Source organism: Molothrus aeneus, chromosome 2, assembly GCF_037042795.1.
Source record: "Molothrus aeneus isolate 106 chromosome 2, BPBGC_Maene_1.0, whole genome shotgun sequence".
NCBI lineage: Eukaryota > Metazoa > Chordata > Aves > Passeriformes > Icteridae > Molothrus > Molothrus aeneus.
Window position 1 is genome coordinate 77,043,679 of NC_089647.1, and position 21,526 is coordinate 77,065,204.

At 39.3% G+C, this 21,526-nt stretch overlaps 1 protein-coding gene across 4 annotated transcripts in view; it reads left to right on the forward strand.

Moving 5' to 3' along the window:
* FARP1 (FERM, ARH/RhoGEF and pleckstrin domain protein 1) overlaps positions 1 to 21,526 on the forward strand; it is a 201,074-nt gene that overhangs the window by 56,403 nt on the left and 123,145 nt on the right. The window lies entirely within an intron of this gene.

Below are 21,526 nucleotides of genomic sequence, written 5' to 3' on the forward strand. Positions count from 1 at the left end.
AGGAGCTAAAATTCTGTGTTGTTTCTGAGAGGGAGGTAGCTTTGCTGTAAACTTCTGCAACAAATCTAACTCTGTAAGTTTCATTAAAAGAATACAGTTAATAGGCAAAATAAACCTGAGAATTACCAAAATGTCTAATTTTTCTCCTACGGTTAGGTAACCTGTTTTGAATTCCAGATCACTGAGCACAGAATGGTTTGAGTTGAAAGGGATCTTAAAGATCATATGGTTCCAATCCCCCTTCCTTGAGAGGACACCTTTCACTAAACCAGGCTGCCCTCTCCACCGTGGCCTTGAACACTTCCAATGATGGGGCATCCACAATTTCTCTGGGCCACCTGTGCCAGTGCCACACAACCCTCACAGTAAAGAAGTTCTTCCTAATATAAAATCTGAATCTGTTGCCTTTCAGTTTAAAGCCATTGCCCCTTATCCTATAACTACATGCCCTTGTAAAAAGTCCCTCTCCAGCCTTCTTTCAGACCCCCATTACTTAGTGGAAGGCTGCTCCAAGGTCTTCCCAGACCTTTGTCTTCTCCAGGCTGAACAACCCTGACTCTCAGCTGTTTGTCCTCATAGGAGAGATGCTTCAGCTTCTGATCATCTGCTCTGTACTCTCCTAGTAGGTCCCTGTCCCTTCTCTGCTGGGGACCCCAGAGCTGGATGTGGTGCTCCAGTCTGGGGTCTCACAACAGTAGAATTGAGGGGAAGTATCACCTCCCTCAAATTGCTGTTCATGCTTTTTTTTGAGCAGTAGTTGGATTTTATATCAGCCAAACAGTTTTATATACATTATTTAAAGAGAAAGTGAGAGAGAATGTGTGTATCAGTAAATGACATTATAGTATATTATTAGTATATGACAGAATCACAGAGTGACTGAGATTGGAAAGGACTTGGTGTCATCTGTCCAACCTTCCTTCTCAGGCAAGACCACCCAGAACAAATTGCCCAGGAACACATCCAGATGGCTTTTGAAAACCTTCAGGGATGGGGATTCCTCAGCCTCTTTGGGCAGCCTGTGCCACTGCTTGGTCACCCTCACCATCTCTAGGTGGTTGGTGGCTGTACCAGCAGTCACTCTGCAGGGCCCCACATGAAGCAGAGTGCAGTAATCACAAAATAACTGTTTTCTCTAATTTGAGAAATTGTGTTTGTTATAGCAGAGTTCCTTGCCAAAGATGAAGCATTTGCATTTATTTCTAGCAGTTAAAAGATATCTGCAAGCACTATTGTAATCCTCTGAGATGAGGCTTCATAAGCTACAAAACCTTTTGGTAAATAGATACGAGGCTTGGTCAGGATTCTTTTCCCTAGAGCTATATTAAGCTTGGGTTTATCTCATGTGCCATTTGTTTGGGATGCTTTTATTCAATAAACTGTCTCTGATTAATCATAACATTTACTCAGACCCACTCTGTTTAATGTGCCTTCCTTTTTCCCCCCCAGCTTGCAAGAACACAGCACTTCAGAGGGATTTAAGTGCCCCTTCACTGCAGAAATTCTTTTCTGAGAGTCCAGAATAGCTCAGGTCCAAGACTTTTGTTGCAAACATTCCCAACAAGGGTTTTAGTGAGTCAGAAACGTTGAGTTACTAACTTCATTGATTATTTTTGTCACATTAACCTTGACCTCCTAAACCAGGCAGCAGTTGCTGTTTTGAATGCAAGCAGAACTGTAGCTGGCACTAGCAGCTATTGTGCTGTTCTGCATTCTCTGTTTGTAGCCAGATTCTTCTGTTTCACTTTGGTACCTGCTAGCATCTGCATGCCCAAATTGTTGATTGGCAGGTGCACTGTGGCAGTCAAAAATATTTATGAAATGGAGGTGATAGTTAAATGCCTTAACAAAGGAAGAGCACCCCAAATGCAAAGGCAAGACAAATTATCTGTATAACTTGATACTATCAGCAGCTGTTGGCAAGGTCAGGAAAGTTATTAAAAGTTAAGTGTTTGTAAAGCATCTAGTATCCCTCTACCTGAATAATTTACTGTAAAAAATGTTAAGAAAGTGTAAGTATAATTCTTTTGAGATATCTGCAGAACAGGGTAATAAGAATTTCTCAGACTGCTCCTGTAATTTTTAAAAATGCCTTGAAATTTTTATGATTTAAACTCAGATGCATATACTTTTTCTTTAAATTAAAGAGATAGGCAAGTCTTTTTCCTTACATTTTATCCACTACCCACTTTTTTGCAACAGGGCAAAAAAATGTAATGTTTTGTTTTTAAAACATCTCTTCATGGAAATACCCCATAAAGGGGTATTGACCTCCATATGAGACAATATTTGTTCCATTTTTAAGTGAGAGGAAAATACAGCCAAACCCAGGAATCTTTAGCTTTATCATTCTTATTCCAGTGACTGCCAAACCATTGGTTTCCCATCACAGATCTGTTTTTTTTAATATCCATCAGTTACAATTTTGTGAATTCTCACTGCTGGCAGTGACACACATGTTTTCATTTACTGCATTACGGGTATTCTCTAGACAACCAGTCTGTTGAAAAGAAATTAATTCCAGCAGTGAACTAAGATACTGAATTCTCAGCAGTTTATGAATTCATGTTTTTACATTGAGGCTATTTATATCTGGATTGAATTCATTTGAATTTGTAACCAGGTGGTTGTGGTTATGTTTTTTATTATCCACTGGATTTGAAAAGCCAGCAGAGTGCAACTGCAGAATGGGAAAACTCATTAATTGCAGTTGGTAAATATAGCATTCTGTGGTTGAAATCTCAGCTTGTATTTCTCTCATTTCTGTTCATGACTTCAGGCATGATTAGCATGAAGGAGTACAATATACCTTAACTACAGTATCCTAAGTAAGGCATACTATATACAATTTTGAAATCTGACTAATTTAAAATTTTTACTAAAGATGAAAATCTAATAACATGTTTCTATTTTATCTTGTGGTTCCCATTTAACCAACAAAGAAAAGTGGCAAAATATCCAGGCAACATTTTAGACAAGATCTTTTGGAGAAGAGCAGAGACTTTATAGATAACTTGCAAAGCCTGTCACTAAGCTGCAGATTCATACTCAGCGGGGTTATGCTTTTTATCTTTGTCTTCTCCAATGAATATTCAAAATTGTTGGATCAAGGAAAAAATGGGCTTAGTCCTGAACTGTGTTTTCCATGGAACAAAGAAAGTGAAAACTTTTAGTTGTTAGAGAATAAGCACTTTACCCCGTCAATTTTTTGAGCTTGGAACTTCATTGTTCCTTTTAAGAGTAAGCTTGCATAAAATGTGACTTCTTAATCATCATCCTAATGTCAGTAAAATTGAAAGGATTTTTTTCTCCAAAAAATCTTGATTTGTAGTTTGAGAGGGTTCTGTAGCAAAAACTGGAGAAAGTGACAAACTTTGAAGATTGTAAAGACAAGTACATTTCACTGGCAAATTCTTTAGAATTCCATTAAGCCCCAGTTAGGTGTGTCCCTATGCTGTTGGTCTTGACTGTAATATTTGGTCATTCTTGCTGTAACTAAACAGCACAGGGTAGATAGTAGTGAGTGCTGAAATCTTTGTTTCTCTCTGTTTTGGAGGTTGTCTTTGGTAGGACATGGGTGATGCCCTTCCTAAGACTGAGCAGTTTCTGATTTTTGCACAAGAAGGGATTTAGGAAGATAGATACCCTGATCTTTTTTTTTTCCCCAGAGGTTGCATTGTAACTAGCCTTGCTTCCCTCTCAAAGACTTGTACTGTACATTCACTGTTTATGATGTATTATTTTTAGTAACTCTCTGTGAAGACAGCCTGCCTTTTTCAAGATGCTGTGTCTGGAAGCAAAAAGTTTCTGAAGTGTTAGTAAATAATTGCAATTTGTTTGAAAGATGTATGCAGGCTGTGAATCTGATTACATGCAGGTAGCTCAGTGTTTTTAGTAGTAAGAGTATGCATAGCTAGAGGAGTAGAAAGTATCTGTTTTAGAAAGTGTTCTGTTGGTTTATTTTTCACTATACTGGTTTTACAAATTCTTTTATCTAGTGACTAATGTATGCGTGAGGAATATTTTTGTAATCCCTTGTGTCTGAGGGGCAGCATCTCTATTGAAATGTGTTTCCCAGATCAATCTCAGTCAGACTATTCTCTTCTATCTTGAGTCAATATACCAAGGAGAGGAAAGATCATGCAGTTTTATTTTTTAAGTGGTAAAAAGAGTAGAAGCTGTATGGTTGTTTTGATTTGGAAACACCATGATGACTTTATAATACTTTTTTTCCTGCTCTGCATGGACAGATACATGTTGATAAAGCAATACAAATGATTTTGAGAATACCAGTCATGCCCTCTGTAATCTCACAGAAAGCACTGACATATATTTGCCCCAGAGAACATTGTAGTGTATTCTGGTTTTCAGTCCACAAGTTGCTGTATTTGAATGCAATCAGTGTCTTTGTTACTCATTCACCTGCTCCTGTGTCTATCTTTCTTTGATTAAATAATTTCCACAGGAGGAACTTGGGAATGGTGGCTGTGCTTTCTTACACCTCAGCAAATAACATTTAATGTAGAAAGTATGTTGGAAGAAACTTTTTGAATAAGAATAGCTGATATCTCTGTAGTGAATACCTCTGCATATATTGTGGCAATGCAGAGAAAGACATCTGACACAGAAATAATTTGTTTTGAGGTTTAATTTATTTGTGCTTCAGGGAGCAAGCAAAGCCCAGCAGCTCTGACTTGTGCTGCTGCCCGGCCTCCTGGAGTTTTCTCTCCATGAAGAGGAGCTCCTGGCCCTGGCTGAGGCTCAGCTCCCCTTGGTGGGGAGCACAGGTACAAAAGGTAGCTGCCAGGATATGGCCACTCCTTCCATGGAAAATGCTATATCAAGAGCCACAAGCCTCCACCACGGGTTTAATACACACACTGTTAACAGCAGCCCTGGAAATTGAGAGATGCTGAAGAGCATAGAGGAGTTATTCTTCATATTTTCCTGGCATTGCCAAGAGGGAGGTCTGTAATTGGAAGAGCTGCATAAGTTACAGTATATGTAGTGAAACCAAAGCTGAGGCTGGTGCAGGGATGGGGAAAGGTCAGAAAGCTGATTTAGGGATGAAAACTGGGCTATTGCAGCACATTGTCTGTCCCTGCATTTCAGCCCCCTTCAGCAGCTCAGCAGTGTTGAGTGGCAAGTGCACATCTGGCATGCCCCAGTGGTTCAGAGGGATGGCTGCAAGCAAGGAGCTCCTTACTTGTGTCTAGTCCTTCCTTCCCTCTGCCCCTCACAAAGCTGCAGCTTCACTCCTGGCTAGAAGAAGAACAGCAAGTTCTGTGAAGTTATACACTGCCTTTTGTGGTTCTGCAACCATTATCTCTTCCTGCTGTTGTGTTTATTGCAGTGACTTCTCAGAGAGTACATCCAAGAGCTTAAATAAATAAGTAAGTTCTCTGCAAGTCCAAAGGTTCTCTTTGGTTCTTCTGGTCTCTGCAGGAATGCCAATAGACTCTTTATCTTCCCACTTTATCCATAAGAAAGTGTATGCAGGGCATACTAAAGCACTGCCTGGAAATGCAGTACAATATAGAACATACACAGAGTGAAATTAGATTGTTCAGAGCAGTCAGTTTTCGTTTTCTCCCAACTTACAGAGTAGGTATTGGGGGTGAGACAGGGGAAGACTCCCACCATAGGTTGATAGACTTCACATGTGGATACAGTTCTGTATGTGTAAAAAACAAAGACAAATATTCTCTTATAGATATCTGTGAAATCCGAATCTATGAGAGCTTCTGTATTCTTACAGTTTTCTAGCTAACACAGATGCTTTGGGAAGGGAAAACAGTCTGGGGGAAATTGTGTGTTCATGAAACTGAAGAGTGATCCTAAGCAGCTCTGTAAAAGGCATCAATTGTTTTCACACCACTTAAAGACTAAACAGCCTATTTCTTATTAGCTAAGTCTAATTTTGTTTCTAATCAGGAAACTAAATATCAAAGCAGAAAGAGTTTTTTCTGATTCCTATTTAGGGGCAATTACTTCACATTTCATTTCAATGCACCTATCTAGGAAACAACACATGAATAGAGCAGTTCTGAATCCTGCTATTGTTGTTGGAGTTGTTTTTTTTACTGCTACCACTGGCATTTAGAAAAGCTTATAACTTCTGAAAAATGCTTAACAGATATACCATCTAGGTAAAAACACCATTCAACATAGCTTTTTAAGAAAAGTTCTGCTTTTTCCAGTACATTGCTGTGCTGTGTTTCTCTGTCAAAGTTAAAAATCTCACCCTTCTAATGCTATCATCAATGTCACTTTTTTCTTCCAAATCAATCAAAACAAGCATCCTTTAAGAAGAAAAATCAATTTAGCCTATTAATTAGCTGAACTCAATATAGTGCCTGAAGGCCAGAATGTCATTTCCCATAAGATTCGCTTTCAAAATACAAACAAAATTGGAGCACTCACAGGTTGTCATCAGAAAGGACTCTTAATACTTCAGAATACACTGGTAATCTTTATCCTAGCTGATACAGATCTATTTAAATATTCTGATTAAATGTTGTTGCATTTGTTCTGGTTTTGTTTCTGCCACATGGTAGATAAAGGAACTTTAGTCAGTCAGTGTAGCCAGTGCCTGGGCAAAACATCACTACAGCAAGCTACCAGAAGGTTGTATCTGATAATGGATTACTTTCCTGTGGTATAAGGCTCTTTATTTTCTCATCCCTCAACAAAAGAGATTATAAAATTTAAATTACCAACTCATAAATAAAGGAAAGCAAAATGAGAAAAAGTTATTAAATGAAAGTGGGTGTGTTGTAACTGTTGCTATATATTCATGGTTACCAGGGTTCCTGTCTATGAAAGCTGCTTGGAGAGAGTTAATACATCTTAGTGAAAATCTGCTTTACTGTTGTATCTTTTTGTTGACAGTAGTAAAGTGCATTGCAGTGAACATTCAGAGTCATTTGTCTTCTGAACCTCATCGTTGGTACGTGCAGTGTGGAGCAAGTTCAGGAATAGAGACAGTAAATTCATCTCAGTGTAACCCTTTATAAGAGCTGAACTGTGCTAACACCAGCCATGTAATGGGTTTGACAGAGTAGAAGGGTCCTATTCAAACAACAACCAAAAAATGAACAAAAAAATGAACAAAAAGAGACCCAACAAAACCCCCACTTGATTAAAACGTTTATTTGTCAAGAAACTTTACTTTCCTTCTTGCTTTCTTATGAATTTTAGGGCATGTTTAGGACTTCAGTGATTAACTCAGTATAATCTTGAGCAATGAAGCTTAGTTAAGGACTGTATGATTAAAGCAATAAGCTCTTCCTGTGGCTATGCCATCAGTATAGTCTTCTGTCACTTTCTCTTCTCATGTTGTTTGCAGAGTTTAGTTCTATTGTTTGCCCTGATTTGTGTCTGTGTTGGGCAGTGTTTTTCCAGAAGTTCACCTGGTTTGCACTGCTTAAAATAAGAAAGAAAGAAAACCTCAAGAGCTGTTTATCCATTAAGTTCGTATTAACCACCTGAAAAACTTCCCTCTAAGGAAATGCATCTGAATATAATTTAAGCAAAGTTCATGTTCTGCAGCTGATCCTGTTTTTCAGGAGGATACCAGTGGGATTCTTCATAGCCACACAGGGAAGCTGGTGGGATTGGGACTGAAGAATCATTAAAACCATTCAAATATTGAAATCATACGCAAGAGGAAACAAGAAAATAAAAATGAAAACCACAATAGTTACAAAAAGTGAAGCCTGTCACTTCTTCAACTTGTATGTTTAAAGAAAGGCAGAAATATTCTCAGGTTTGCCAAACCCAAGAGGTTAAACATGCAGTTGGAAGACTTAGTGATGCCAGTAGTTCTTAATGTTCATAAAAATCTTTCTTTTTCAAGTGTTTAAACTTTCTCTGACCTTCCTGGCAATAGATACATGTGACATTTAGAAATTGAAAAACTCAACTTGCAGTGCATACAGAATATCCACATGAGGATTCTCCACCTTTTCTCAGGTGCTGTGCCCACCTTGTCAGGGCTCCAAAAAGTGATGGCCTTGTGAAAGGATTTGATACTGGGCTGACTTTTGTCCTCCCACATGGCTGGTGAGGAGTTTAGGTTACTGTACCAAGTTCTGAATTGTGCCTGCTTTGGAAGTGATTTGCATTGGAAAGCTACCCTGGCTGTGTAGGAACAGTTTACACTGGTACTGTTAGAAAAGTAGATCACAGTCCTGCTACATTCTGACAGAGTTGGGGTTTTTTCTTCAGTCCCTTATGGGGAGAGAGCTACAGCAAAAGAAGATAAACTTTTATATAAAAAATAATGCCTGCATGGAGTAATGACCTATGGTGGTGTAAATGAGAAGTTTGTTCCACCTATTTCTGAAGTTTCCCTCTGTTTTTAAAATGAGACTATTTTAATTCACTTGTTACTCTACTGGGTTTTTAAATATGCACAGTGCTTTTTGTTAGGGATGTTTGCCTGACACTGAATTTTTCTCTGAACTTTTTCAACAAAAGTGGTTAATGAAGTCACAGAAATGCTGTTGAGTTATGAGGTGCTGTGCATCATCATAATCATGTCCTTGTTCATCTCCCTAGTTTGTAACAAATGTAATGCAAATACAGAGGCTTCACTGAATTTTAAACTAATTCATTTTAATATGTTTTATTCTGGTGTTGGGTTTTTTTTAGATTGTTCTGAGATACCAGTTCTAAGTTTTGAGCAAGAGAGAAAGGCTTTGCTGTGCATTTTAATGTTTTTGGTTTATTTGTTTGAGGTTTTTTTGTTGAATGGTCCTAATGTCACAGAACTGTACAGCAGAGGGCTGAAATTTGTGTATAGAGGAATATGGAAAAAAGGTTTGGCTAAAGGGTTAACTACTGTTTATCTCAACTTTAGCAAAGCTTTTGATACTTAACAGTCTCATAGATAGTGGTGAATTATGAGTCAGGTAAGTTAGGTGGGACAGTGGACTGAAAGGATGAAATGTGTCTCAGCTGCTGGTGCTTCAAGATCAGCAGCACAACATTCAGCTAGAGGCAAGTCACTGTTTCACACTGAGACCAACACTGTAAAAATGCTTCTGAAGGGCTTAGATGGTGGGACAGGATGCACCCTTAGTAAGTCTGCAGCCAGCTCAAAATTAGGAGTGGTAATTAGTGCACCAGTGGCTTGTGCTGCCATTTAGATGGATCTTGACAGGCTGGAGAAATGGGCCAGTGGGAACCTCATGAAGTTCAGCAAAGCCCTGCTGCTAGGAGGAATAACCTTGCACACAACTGGGACACACTGACTGGGAATGGTTTTGCAGAGAGGCCTCGGCATCCCGGTGAACAACAAGTTGAGCATGAGTCAGTAATCTGTGACAAAGAAAAAGCTTTCCCCATTAAGGTGGTCAAATACCAGTTACCCAGAGAGGCTGTGCTGTTTCCATCCTGGCAGGAGATACTCAAAACCCTAAGGAACCTGATCCAACTTTAAAACTGGATCTAGCTTTGAAGCTGGCCTTGCTTTGATGAGGTGGGAGGAAGGCTGAACCAGACGATCTTCAGAGCTCCCATGGAACCTAAGTTATTTTGTAATTCTCTGATTGTAGCACAAATGTTATAAACAGTATTCCTTTCCCTGCAAATAGCCCCGGGGGAAGTTACAGGCAGTGGTCTTTCATGTTTGTTTGCTATAACCCAAACTAAATCAAAACAGATGTTTCTATGCTTTACAGTTTAATAAAGATTTTCCCACGTGTTGAATGTATTTAGACTAAAAATGTACAGTTTACTCTAGTGTCATCTTCAATGTTATATAGTTTCTTTGCTGCTTTCTGTTGTTTACGCTGTGCCAAATGCTGTTCCGAGTCACTTTTCCATTTCTCATGGACAGTGTGTTTTACTCTTTTCCCCTGTAAATGGCTCTCTTTCGAAGAATTCAGTGTTACAGTTCTCCATGACAGTTGCTGGAGTTGTTATTGCAGTTCCCTTCCAAAAGGTACAAAGGCATTGTTGAAGGTGTTGGTGGTGAAGCTCTCCTCAATTTTTGTTGTGACTTAGCTGTAATGGGGGAGAATAACATAATTACAAAATTTCTTCTTCACCACTTTTTTCCTCACCCCTCAGTGGAGGTAGGTTGATCCTGCTTTCACCATCTAACCCATGAAAACTTATTATAGGCCATAAGTTGGTGTTCCAGACTTGAGTCTGGAAAAGAAGAGAAAAGGCAAATTTCTTCTCAGGGGAGCCTACTTTTAATACCAAATAGAGTTCTTTTTAGTCCCTCTTAACATTATAGTTCTCTGAAATCCACTAAGTCTTAGTCAGTAATGTTAGATATTTGCTTGTGTGCAGTTCTCACTCTTGGTTATCTAGATATTTGAGTAGAATGAAAGTTCTGTAAAGAAGGATTTTGGGAAATACTACTTTTGTTGACTCAGAACCATACCTGAACTGTTTGTTTTAATCCAAACCACCCCATGTCTAACAAACTTTCAGTCCATCTAGACCATGACAACTAGTGATACCTTTAATTCGTGCTGGTCGGTCTGAGGTTGGAGGTAAATGATTAAGAAAGAATTATTCAAGGTCCTAATTTCTTGTTCATCTCCATAGAAGGTTAGGATTATTAACTGGACATCACTGGACTTTAAACAATTTGCTTTTTTATTTTTTTGATGGAAAATAACATTAAAACTACTGAGTTGCCTGGAGGAAGAGATTGTAAGGACTTTGTATAGGTTTGCTCTATTTTATTCTTGTGATTAAAGGAGGAAAAAAAGTTTTGGCATGTGGATTCTAGAAGTACTCTATCTGAAACTTTCCTGCTGGAGAAGGTGAAATGCTGATATTTGGGATCCAGTAGGTACTAACTTTGCCATAAGGCATCACCATGAAGAAGCATCAGTTTACATAACATGTGTTTGCTGTTCCTCACACTGGGAATGTTAAATGTTATTTAGAGTCACCCCCTGTCAATAAGAAAACTGATCCCCAGGTTTGGCAAATATTAACTCAGATTATATTTGCTTCTGAATAGTTTGTTTTATTAAAAGTTCAGCCTTGTGCATAACTCTCTGAAGGCTTTGGACCAAAATTTGTTTGATGAAGGTGAAACAAATAGATTCCAACATGTTGGACTGTAAGAAATTTTAAAATGCTTTGGAAATCTAGGCAGCAGGTGATAAAACCCAAGAAAATACCCACTTTTGCTAGAGGGAATTGAAGTCTAGATGTTGTCTTTTACCCACAGTGACGAGCTAATGATCTGTGGAATGAAGAGGAGACATGCTAAACACCCGTGCACAGTCATGTCATTTATGGCATCCTGCATTCATCTGCACTGATGTCACCCTAGATTGTAACCTATTCTCATTGTGGACCCTGTAAATAAATTAACATTCATCTGTTGCTACATATAAATATTGTTGGAATTTTGACCCTTTGAGAAACCATTTTTTAAAAGATAGTATTTAAGAGCCAACACATTTTAACATTCCAGTTGGTATTTATGTTAATTTGAGCTCAATTTGTTCCCTAAGCTTTTGAGATGAGCTATTTTTAGCCTGGTTTCCTGAGGAACTGAAGTTTATAGGATGCCTGTATCTATCCATCTGCCTTCCACTGAGCTTTTTGAAGCCAGTGATCAATTATCTTGATTTGGCAGAGAGGGTGAGGTTTTAACGCTGCTAATCTCTGGCAGGTTTCATTGATAGCCTTGGTTTTTTTGAGGAGAGGCACACAAATACCTGCCCCATCTAAGGGAAAAGGTGTAAGGTAAGCTCACCAGTGGTGTTGTGTGGGGGTTGGTGGGAAAACAGCTGGGCCATGACTCAGTGCTGCTTCTCATTTCTGGGGCAGTGAGAGAACATCAGCCTGGGCTGATGCTGCTGTGGCTGGGGGAGACCTGCAAATATGTAGGTTGTGAAGCATGGATGTGGATGATCATAGCTGGGGGGATGATGTATAGAGACAATGGTCAAGGACCCCACGTTCCTGTGGTGATGGCAGTATATGAATATGTAGCAAGGAATCTGCTGGACATCAGTTTTATTGGTCTGAAAACTATTAGTCTTTAACAAGGGAGGCTATTGTATGGACACTGTTCATGTCTCTGGAAGCTTGCAAAAACATATAGCTTATTTTTCATGTTGGGCGAGGGTTCTTGGTCATGGCACACAGGCTTTTTTATGAAGAATGTACACCTACAAAACAAATGATCTCAGAGTCCTTTAGAAACAAGTTGGGCTTTGTTTCTCCTTAGTCCTGATATAAATAAAGTTAGGCTTTATTTCTCTTCGGGAATCTGGGAACCGGTGGAGAAATGAGACATGGAATTTTAGTTATGAATGGTAAGGTAATTGTGGAAATGAGCTCTGAGGTCTCAGACACTATACCTAGAGATGATTTAAAAAAACCCCAACTTTCTAGCTAAGACTTTTTCAGCAGCCAAGGCTTTTCCAATAGAGTTTGCTACCAGAGGACGGTTCTTTGGTTTCAGTGATTGAGCTTAAAATACTTACATACTAAAATACAGCAGAGTGTTGGGGATTTTTTTTCAGGGGTTTTACATTCTTTTCTTCAGTATTTAAAACCTTTCTTGAGATCAGCATCTCTTTGTTCATCTATATAATCAATAGTCATAATACTTACTAGAGAAAGAGCATTTTCTGTCTATGGAAAGAAAAGTTCCTTGTGTTCCTACGAAGGGAGAGTTAGCCCCAAGAATCATCATGTGGCCTCTGCAGTTGTGCTCATCATAAAATACAGGATGTGAGTTTTGTTCAAATGCCTGTCAGCTGAGATACTCTGCTTTATAAGCTGTGTTACCAGCAGTCTGTTCATCTTTAAATCTCCAAAAGACTGTCTTGGGCTTTGCACTGCCATTTCACTTCTATGAATACTTTTAAACAAAAAGCAGACACAGGAGTAGATTATTGCACTGCATTTGTCTGTCTCCTCCATAAAGCATGTATGCATTTATCTGTCTGCTTGCAGATAAGGTTATACTGAAGCTTCCTTGACAGGTGGACACTCTGTGCTTCAAGCTGGTTTAGTAAGTTTTGGGTTACTTGACAGAAGCCATTTCTCAAGGAATGGAAAGTGTAGATTTTGGTTATAACAAACTAGCAGAGCAGGACAAAAGTGTGTTTCAGTTTCTCTTCTTTAAAGCTGATAAGCTGATTATCTCTCCAATTTTCAGAATCCAAATCAAAACCCCTGCTTATAAGCCTTAAGTCAGCTTGTGTATCCATTCTACTTGAAGAAGGGCTGGATAATTTGTAACAGAAACTTAGAGATCGCACAGTAGTCAGCTGGAATGCAGAAAATGAGGTCGTGTTTCTTGACCTGCAGATGATTCTGCATTGGCCTGTTGCATCACTGACAGGCATTAATAAAAATCATTGCATGCACAGGTTTGAGCATTTGATGTTTTTGAATTTTATTTTTTATTACTGTTTATTTCTGCAGTCACACTTGGAATATTTATCCTAGTTGACCTTTATGGTATGCCTTGTGTAGAGAACACAGATTCTATAAAATACTAGCAGATCAATATGCTGTACAGATCTGTCTGCAGTAAACATCTGTCATGATCTTGTATTGTGGAATGTTACCATTTTTGATAGTGACAGTGTATTAGGAGTTGTGGTTTTGATGTGCCAACTCCTAGAGTCAATACTTACTTATACTTAGGTTGTGCCAGCAAAGCTGGTTCAGCAGTGAAGATCAGGATGTAATCCATCCCAGCAATAATGCCCCTTCTTTTTTCTTTTTTTTTTTCTTCTTCCTTCCTTCGTTCTCCTTTTCCCTTTCCCTTTGTCAGGCTGCTGTTTTAGCTGAATCACTTCCCTGAATCCCTTTGACAGCCAGAGAATTTCTGCCACGTATGTGAAGTTCACAAGGCTAATCTGCAAAGCTGAAACTTGAGAGTCATTGAGAAGGGGGCTCCAGGAGTCTGAGACATGAGGTCCTGACTGCCTGTGCTCTTACTGCTGGGACTTCTGCCATTGCATAGCCCAACTTGCTGAGTGACCTGTCACTGGAAGATAGTTCTGCTTGGAAGGCCTCTCTTGGTTGTCTTCTCCAGGCAAACATCCAGCTGTCCATCAGCTGGGTCTGGAGGTTTTTATTGACCTTCCTGGGGGAGCAGCAAGAGCTGAAAGGAGAGAGGTATGGGATTAAGCCAGAAAAGCTTTGGGAGGCTCTGACCCAGAAGAGCATCTGCAGCTCCTACCCTGGAATCGTCTGGCTGTTTTTCCAGGGGAAAGGAAATTGCTGAACAATGCAGTTTGGGGGGTTTATGCAGGGGGTGTTGCAGGGTCAAGCAGTTGGAGTGTCATGTAGAGTTGTACCTTACCAACAAGTATTAAAATTCTAAATGTTGTATTAGAAACAGAATTTCTCCCATCATTTATTTGTGGAAACTCACTTAACTGAAACTTACATTTAAATGCCTATTTGAGAGTTCATAGATCAAATTACTAGTGTACCAACTTGAATTTTTTTAAAGGAAAATGAATATGCTGAATATACTAGTATTTCCTGGGCTGTCTGTTTTATATGTTTCATATATAACTTGGAAAAACATTTTTCACTTCTTTTGTCAGATAAATATTACTACAAGAGGATAAATAGTTATGTGCAAATACATTGGCAGTTACATATAATTATAAATGTGTGTACTGGTTTGAAGGGGGCAGAAAATTATATTTAAAGGCATGCTGAGATCTGAGAGCTGAGTATTTACTGACAGCAGTAGTACATTTGCCACAAAGCTTGATGTCATGCTAGCAATGTACATAGGCTGCACACATTAGTACTTTGTGCAAAAGTAAGCATAAACAAGGACGAGAAGTAGGAAAGTTTAAGGGTCTTAGCTTGATGTTTCCTTGCTGGTTAAGTGTCTAAGCATACGGTTGTTACTTTGCTTCACAAAGGAGCCTTGTGTGTTTTCAGCATAGGATATGCATCAAGTCCATGTCACTGAATTTCTGGCAGTGTATTTGCCTAAACTGTAATTTGTCCCAGAATTCATATTTGAAGGCCACAGCTACTCTCAAAGCTGCAAAATCAGAATCAAATTGCATTTCTTTATCAAATACGTCTTCCATATCACACACTTTTACATTTCTCTCATTCTGGTTTTTGCTGCCCAGAAGCTGAAGAGGCATTTAGCACAGTAGTGCAATATAAGCAGGAAAGTTTAAAGCTATCAACAGCCACTACTTACATTTAATATCTTTATTGGAATGTTTACCCTCCCTGCTAGGGTTTAAAAATCCTTTAGATAATCAAGAGCTTAGCCAACAAAATTAATTATTTTTTTCCACTACAATACTTGCTGTTACAGAGGAAGAAGATAAAAAATCAAATATTTCTATTATTTTTTCTTAGCAGTAGGTAATTTTTTACCATATCAAGAGCTATGCTTGCTAAGGTAATTGTAGCAAAAATCAGAATTTGATCAAAATTAATCAGAGCATAAAGTAGTTGTGCTAGGAGATTGAGAAGATATCTGTGCTCTCTTGGACCCCAAGCTTGGTAGATGATAACCAACTTGGAGGTGACTGAAGACTTTGCTTTCCTCTGCAGGGTCATGTGAGAGGCTGGGTGTTGAGATGGATTGACTGTTGATAGGATTTGCCATAGTGGATCATGCTTTCAACTGTGTGCTTCTCTTCTAGCCTATTACAAGCAGGCAGACTGGACACAAAGGCTGCATTGAAATATAGGTTAGCTTATATACAGCACAATAGTTAAAATAACCTCTATTTAATGAGAAGTGTAGTCCAAAAGTGTCATTTTATTGTTACCTGTAACATGCCTCTGTTCAAATTAGAATCTGTATTGGGGTGTTTTGCAATTAGTTTTTAAGTATTCCTGAAAATTAAAAATGGAATCAAAGTTTGTATATATGTTGAAGAGATAAATTTTAAGAGTTTGAAGGTTATTCTTTTGCATTGGAAAGCAGATGAAGTACATGGAAGGGAGAAAATAATAGCCCAAAGTTTTCTGTTCCTTATTTCTTCCTTTTGGAATGTGAATATGAATTGTTGGCTAGAGCTTTAAAAGCTGACAGAATGCAGTCAGAGATTTTCAAATTACTTTTGGATTTGCTTTTAAAAAAAATCCAGGACCTGACACTTCAGCAGAGTTTAGAGATTATAGACCTTATTTTTTTCAACTGCCTTACATTATTGGTCAGCTTTGGCTGGTTCAGTAATTGAAATAAATACCATCAGCATGGCAAAGCCAGGTGGAGTTAGTAGAGCAATGGGAGAGCAGGTTGACCTGGTACTGAGCCTGATTTTTTCAACTGCAATGTTATATTCATGCTTACCTGTACTGTCAGTATTTAAGAGACAGAGATCCCTTGGGGTGGTGATAAGAATACCATCATTACAAATGACAACAGTTCTGCATGGAGTGCTTTTCTGTCCATTCATGCAGGGGCACGACAACCATGTGCTGGGTGCAGTTTTTCTGTACCTTATAATTCTTTTGCATTCCCTATGGATGTTCAGTCACACAATTCACATGTACCATTTAAGATAGTCAGTAACCCAGAGCAGTTTGATGGTCATCCAGCTGTGTTGTGACTCTTGAGGCTCAGAGCAAGAACCTCAGCTAAAGACAGTGGTGTCCTGTAGAAATGGGCATGTCTTGTCAGCTCCCATCTCAGTGTCACCAGAGGCCACGACACCTGGAGGAGCCGCTGAGATACCAGGCTGTGTCCTGGCCATGATCTGGTGAAGTACTCTAATCCTACAGCCCTTGCTAAACTGGGAGATACTGCTAGCTGAAAACAACATGAGTGATGACAGTGACAGAGAAAAGGCTTTTCTGACAGCTCATTTAAACATCCAGTGCATTTAGAGAATGTACAACAATGTTTTGTGTGCTAGATAAGAAATGGTGCTCTGAGAGGCTAAAACATTTGTGATCTGCTTATATGAGCACCCCAGTCCTTGCAGGATCTAAGAAGATAATTAGATAATAGGCTTCCAGCAGCTGCTTTTGTTATATCTAGTCACGAAAAGAGAAAGAGGTGGCCTGTAGCGTATCAAAAAGTGATGTAGGAATAAATGGAATGTACAGATACAATCAAAAGGCACAGGTCATCATGGGAAGGACTGCACACAACAACCCTAAACGTTTTGATTACTCAGCATTATATTCTTGGCTCCATGAGACTTATTTTACCAGAGGACATGGTGACAAAACCAAGCAAATTGCTCTCAATCAGGGAAGATCTAAAGGCCAGGTTTCTAAGGGCATTAGAAGTCATTCCTGACAATGCAAAAGACATCTCTTGTCCTAAATGCTTGTGTTAGTGTGAGTGGTTTTTTGTTTTTTTAGGAGAACCAAATGCTAGTTGTATAGATGAAAAAAACCCAGAAAAAGTAATCAGTAGCTCCTTTATGCATGTGCTTCCTTTGTCTGTATATCTGCTTCATTTCTACATCTCCTGCATTTTCTTACAGAACATTTAATTTTCAGAGATTAGATGAAAAATTAAGAATACACTTAAGCACTGTTTGCCATCCTTTTTTTTTCTCCAAAACCTTTCAGACTTTCTTTAGTTTCATTTTCACAGTTTTGCTTGTTACTATCCATTTATTAGCTTTTCTTTCATTCCATTCAAAACTTGTATGCATAATGCAGTCTCTCTACAGGGCCCTTATTCTGAGTGTATTTAAATCACTTTTAACTTAGTTCATGGAAAGGGAATCTTTGAATTACATATTTATTGCCATTTTATTCAATTTCCCTTAAATTCTTTATAAATTCTTTGACTAGCTTTAGGTTTTGACTTCTCTTAAGGCAGTAGCTCCTATCTTGAAAATCTAGGAAGGCTTCCCACTTGTTGGCCTTCATAAACTAACAGCTGGACACTGAAGCCACTGTTTTGCCACTGAAGCCACTGTTATGGTAATTGGGAGCATGAATGAGTTGTTTCCCACTGAAGAAAAAAGAATGGCAATGGTGCTCCAAGACAAAGCTGTTTGGGTTATCATGATAACTTTTCTATCAAGCAGGGTTGGTTGAATAGAATATCAGCTGCAGACACAGTAAATGAGGCACAAATCATGCTCACTAGGCTGGGTGGTTTCAGGGAGGAGGGTGAAATTTGCAGTGACATTTCTGCATGTAATAGAGCAAAGCTGTGATCTGTAAAAAAAGGGAAAGTATCTGCTTGCAGGTCCTGCCCCTTGGTGAAAACATAGAGAAACTTGGGAAAATTACAATTCTCACAGTGTGCATTATGCCAGATCTCTGACTCTCCACATGCACTTGCTTCATATAATTAAAGAAGCAGAAAAAAACATGTGCCTTTTTTCACAGAAATAATTTGTTATTTGAGGTGACTGGTGTCAGTGGTGAGCTACAAAGCGTGCCTTGTCCCTAAGAGCCTCGTCTCTAAGAGCTTCCTTTTCAGATCCAGAATGTTATTTTGAAGTTTGTGTCTCTGTTAGCTCCTGTCTCATGTCCCTCAGCTCCCTACAGCTGCTGCCAGATCTGACCCTATTGTCCTTTGGGCAGACTCTTGTTGATGGGCCACGTCTTGTCCAACTTGATCATACAACCTCAGGAAATCATTCATCCATGTCTGTTTGCCCTGTAAACATTTACCTTTCTGTGCTGGGCTGAGCACAGGGGGCAGCTTTCATTCTCTGCAGCCTGTTCATTGAAAAATGCTAATTCAGAGTGGTCTGGCACTGCTCACCTGTTATCTTCAGCTCAGATCACACTCTTGATTATTTTGATTCACTTAATGGCTGCTGCCTGAACTGTGTCTTCTCTGTGCTCAAGGATTCCTCTGGGAGCTTTACTCCATGCAAGTAAGATATACTGCAATCTTTGTAAGAGGCCTGTTTTGTTGTCTGTATTTTGTGTGTTATAGCTCCTCAGGGATTCAACTGCAAGAGTTAAGTATTATGGTAGTGACTTACAGCATCCTGATGTTATATATAGATCACTTAATTACATTTGAATGCCTGAAGACTAAAGAGATGCTTCCCTTTTGCAAAACTACCAGCCCAAAAGAGGTATTTTCAAATTAAAGTGCCCACCCTCAATTAAAATTTTTAAAGTCTATGCCCACTGCTGGGAAAGTATCATTTGTTTCAAATGTTACTGCACATACTTGTAGCCTTTCTCAAGAGCTGTATGAAAAGATGATACTTTGATCTGAAGTTGGATCACTTGGAGAAACATTTTCTGCATGAAATGAGGAATTGTTCTGCATCCTCAAGGGAAACAAGATTTTTTTTTTCAGTCTCTCTTAATCCAGTACACAAGAAGGAGCATTTATTTCAGTCCAAAAGTATAAGATCTAGTCAGTTGATTACGTGAGTGTTGTTGTTTATCCGCTAAGACTGTAGGGGGAAAATGTGATAGTGAATGCTTGTCAGTGAGATCCTTTTCTCTTGGAGAACTGAGACAGAGCCTAAAGTAAAAATGGCATTTTCTTGTACTTGTGAATTTTAAAAAAATGTCTTCTAAAATGCAAAAGAATTTTAAATAAAACTTGCAACAGCAGGTTGTAGTAGGCAGAAATGTAAGTGTGATGGTGTATTTAAAAAAAAATACCCCGAAGCTGAAGATTTCTTTTCTCTCAAGCAGAATAGAAGTAAATTTGCTATTAATATGGACAAAAATTTCACAAGTGCAGCTGAAGCAAAAACTGTCACTGACCTGATTGTAAAGATACAGCAGTGTTTAAAAGTGTTCTAGGCAGGATTAATTCCCACTTAGAAGCAAATTTAAGGTTTAGAGGGGGGTGGTTGGAAGGAGACATACATAAATAATTGCCTCCTGATCTGGAATTTCCGCTTGGTTTCTGGCCAGCTGGAGGAGTGGACGTTTTTAGACAGGACAGCAGTTGATAGTTTTTCTCATCATTAGCAGTCAAGAAGGTTTGTCCTTCGATTTGCAGTAAACTGAGAAAAGGTGTTGAATGGAAAAAATTGAGCTGTCCTTGAGTATGTTCTGTTCATGCAGCAAGCCACATATTTTAAATGCATTATCTTAACTTAGTCATTAAAAATAGGTACCTTTGAGGGGAAGGAGGTGTGTTTCATCTGCATTGTTTCATTGCCTATTCCAGACATATTTTACTACACATTTAAATTATTATGTAGTATAGTATTGATGTCCCAGATGCACTGCATGCCCTGACGTGTGGGAATACACGTGGCCACGTTTGTAGCTGTGTAAAATGACGAGACCGGTGATGTTAGGGACAGGCCTTGCTGGATCAGGGCCTGGGGAACAGGTTGTCTGTTAGCACTGAAAAAAGTACAAGGGGCTTTGATTAAAAAACCAAACCAATCAGCTTCACCATTTTTTTTGGTGCATGTTGGAGGAATGTCAGGCTTAGTTTGTTGTGGGCTACAGGTGCGGCTGTGTTCCACTCGCGTGAGCCCAAGTGGCATCTTGTGCTGTGTCCATGTTATCAGTGCTGGGAAGGATCTGGTAGCCCTTCTCTCCCTGCCAGGCCTGGCTCCCACACCCTGGCTGGCCCAGCAGGGCAGGGGTGTTTCCTTTCTGCAGGGCTGCCAGGGCCCCACCAGCCCTGGCTGTCCCTGCCCATCTCCAGCACCCCTGCCCCAGCCGTGCCCCTGCAGGGCTGGTCTCCCACAGCCTGGCATGGCAATGGGCCCCCTGAGCTGGGCCCCTGTTGATGAAGGAGCTGTTATCATTTTCCTTCTTTAATGCCTGGTGGGAGGGAGTAATAGGAATTGAGGTTGTTTTCTATTGTCACACAGTACTTTCGGTGCAGGGAGCCTTGCTTCTGCTCCTTTCATTTACTCTGAGTCAATGTCTGACTTTCTCCTGAGCAATTTCTGTTCAATCCTCCCCCTTTGTCTTCAGGAAGAAGTTGTCTTTCTCCTCCACTGCTCACCTCCCCCACACTCTTTAAGTGAAAACTCATAGGCTGGATTTCCACTGCTAGCAAAACAAAGAGAAGTTTAAGACACTTAATTCTTGAAGATGTGCTGCAGTAAGTAAAGGGATTATCAACAGCAGAATTAAATCTTGGAGAGTAAAAAACTTGAAGTTCACGTGTGGAAAAATTAATGCTATGAGGGTCTCAAAGCCAATTAAAATAAATCAGTGACTTCAATGAGCACTACTGTCTGCTACTAATCAAAGCTGTTATTGTAGTAAAAACTCTGATCATTAAAAAAGTTCTTTTCTATGTGGCAAGACACCATTGCAGACACACTTGTATCTGCAATATTCTACTTATTCATATTCCTCATTTAGTTCTATATTGCCAAAACTCCCTGGATTCTAAGAAAAAATGTGCCACAGTACTGTATACTTAAATATTGTGGTATGACCTAACCTAAAACAAGTAATGAACCAGAGGTGCAGTGAGTGACCACCTCATTACAAACCTGTCTTCCCCATTGTTCAGCCTTTGGGAATAGGAATAATGACCATTTAGGCTGCAAATAATGTGCTTACCCAGCAAATTGCCATGAGAAAGGTCCCTCTGTATATATCTGTTTGCTTATGCCTCCCTGCAAGGCATAATGCATGCATAAGATCCTACATAAGG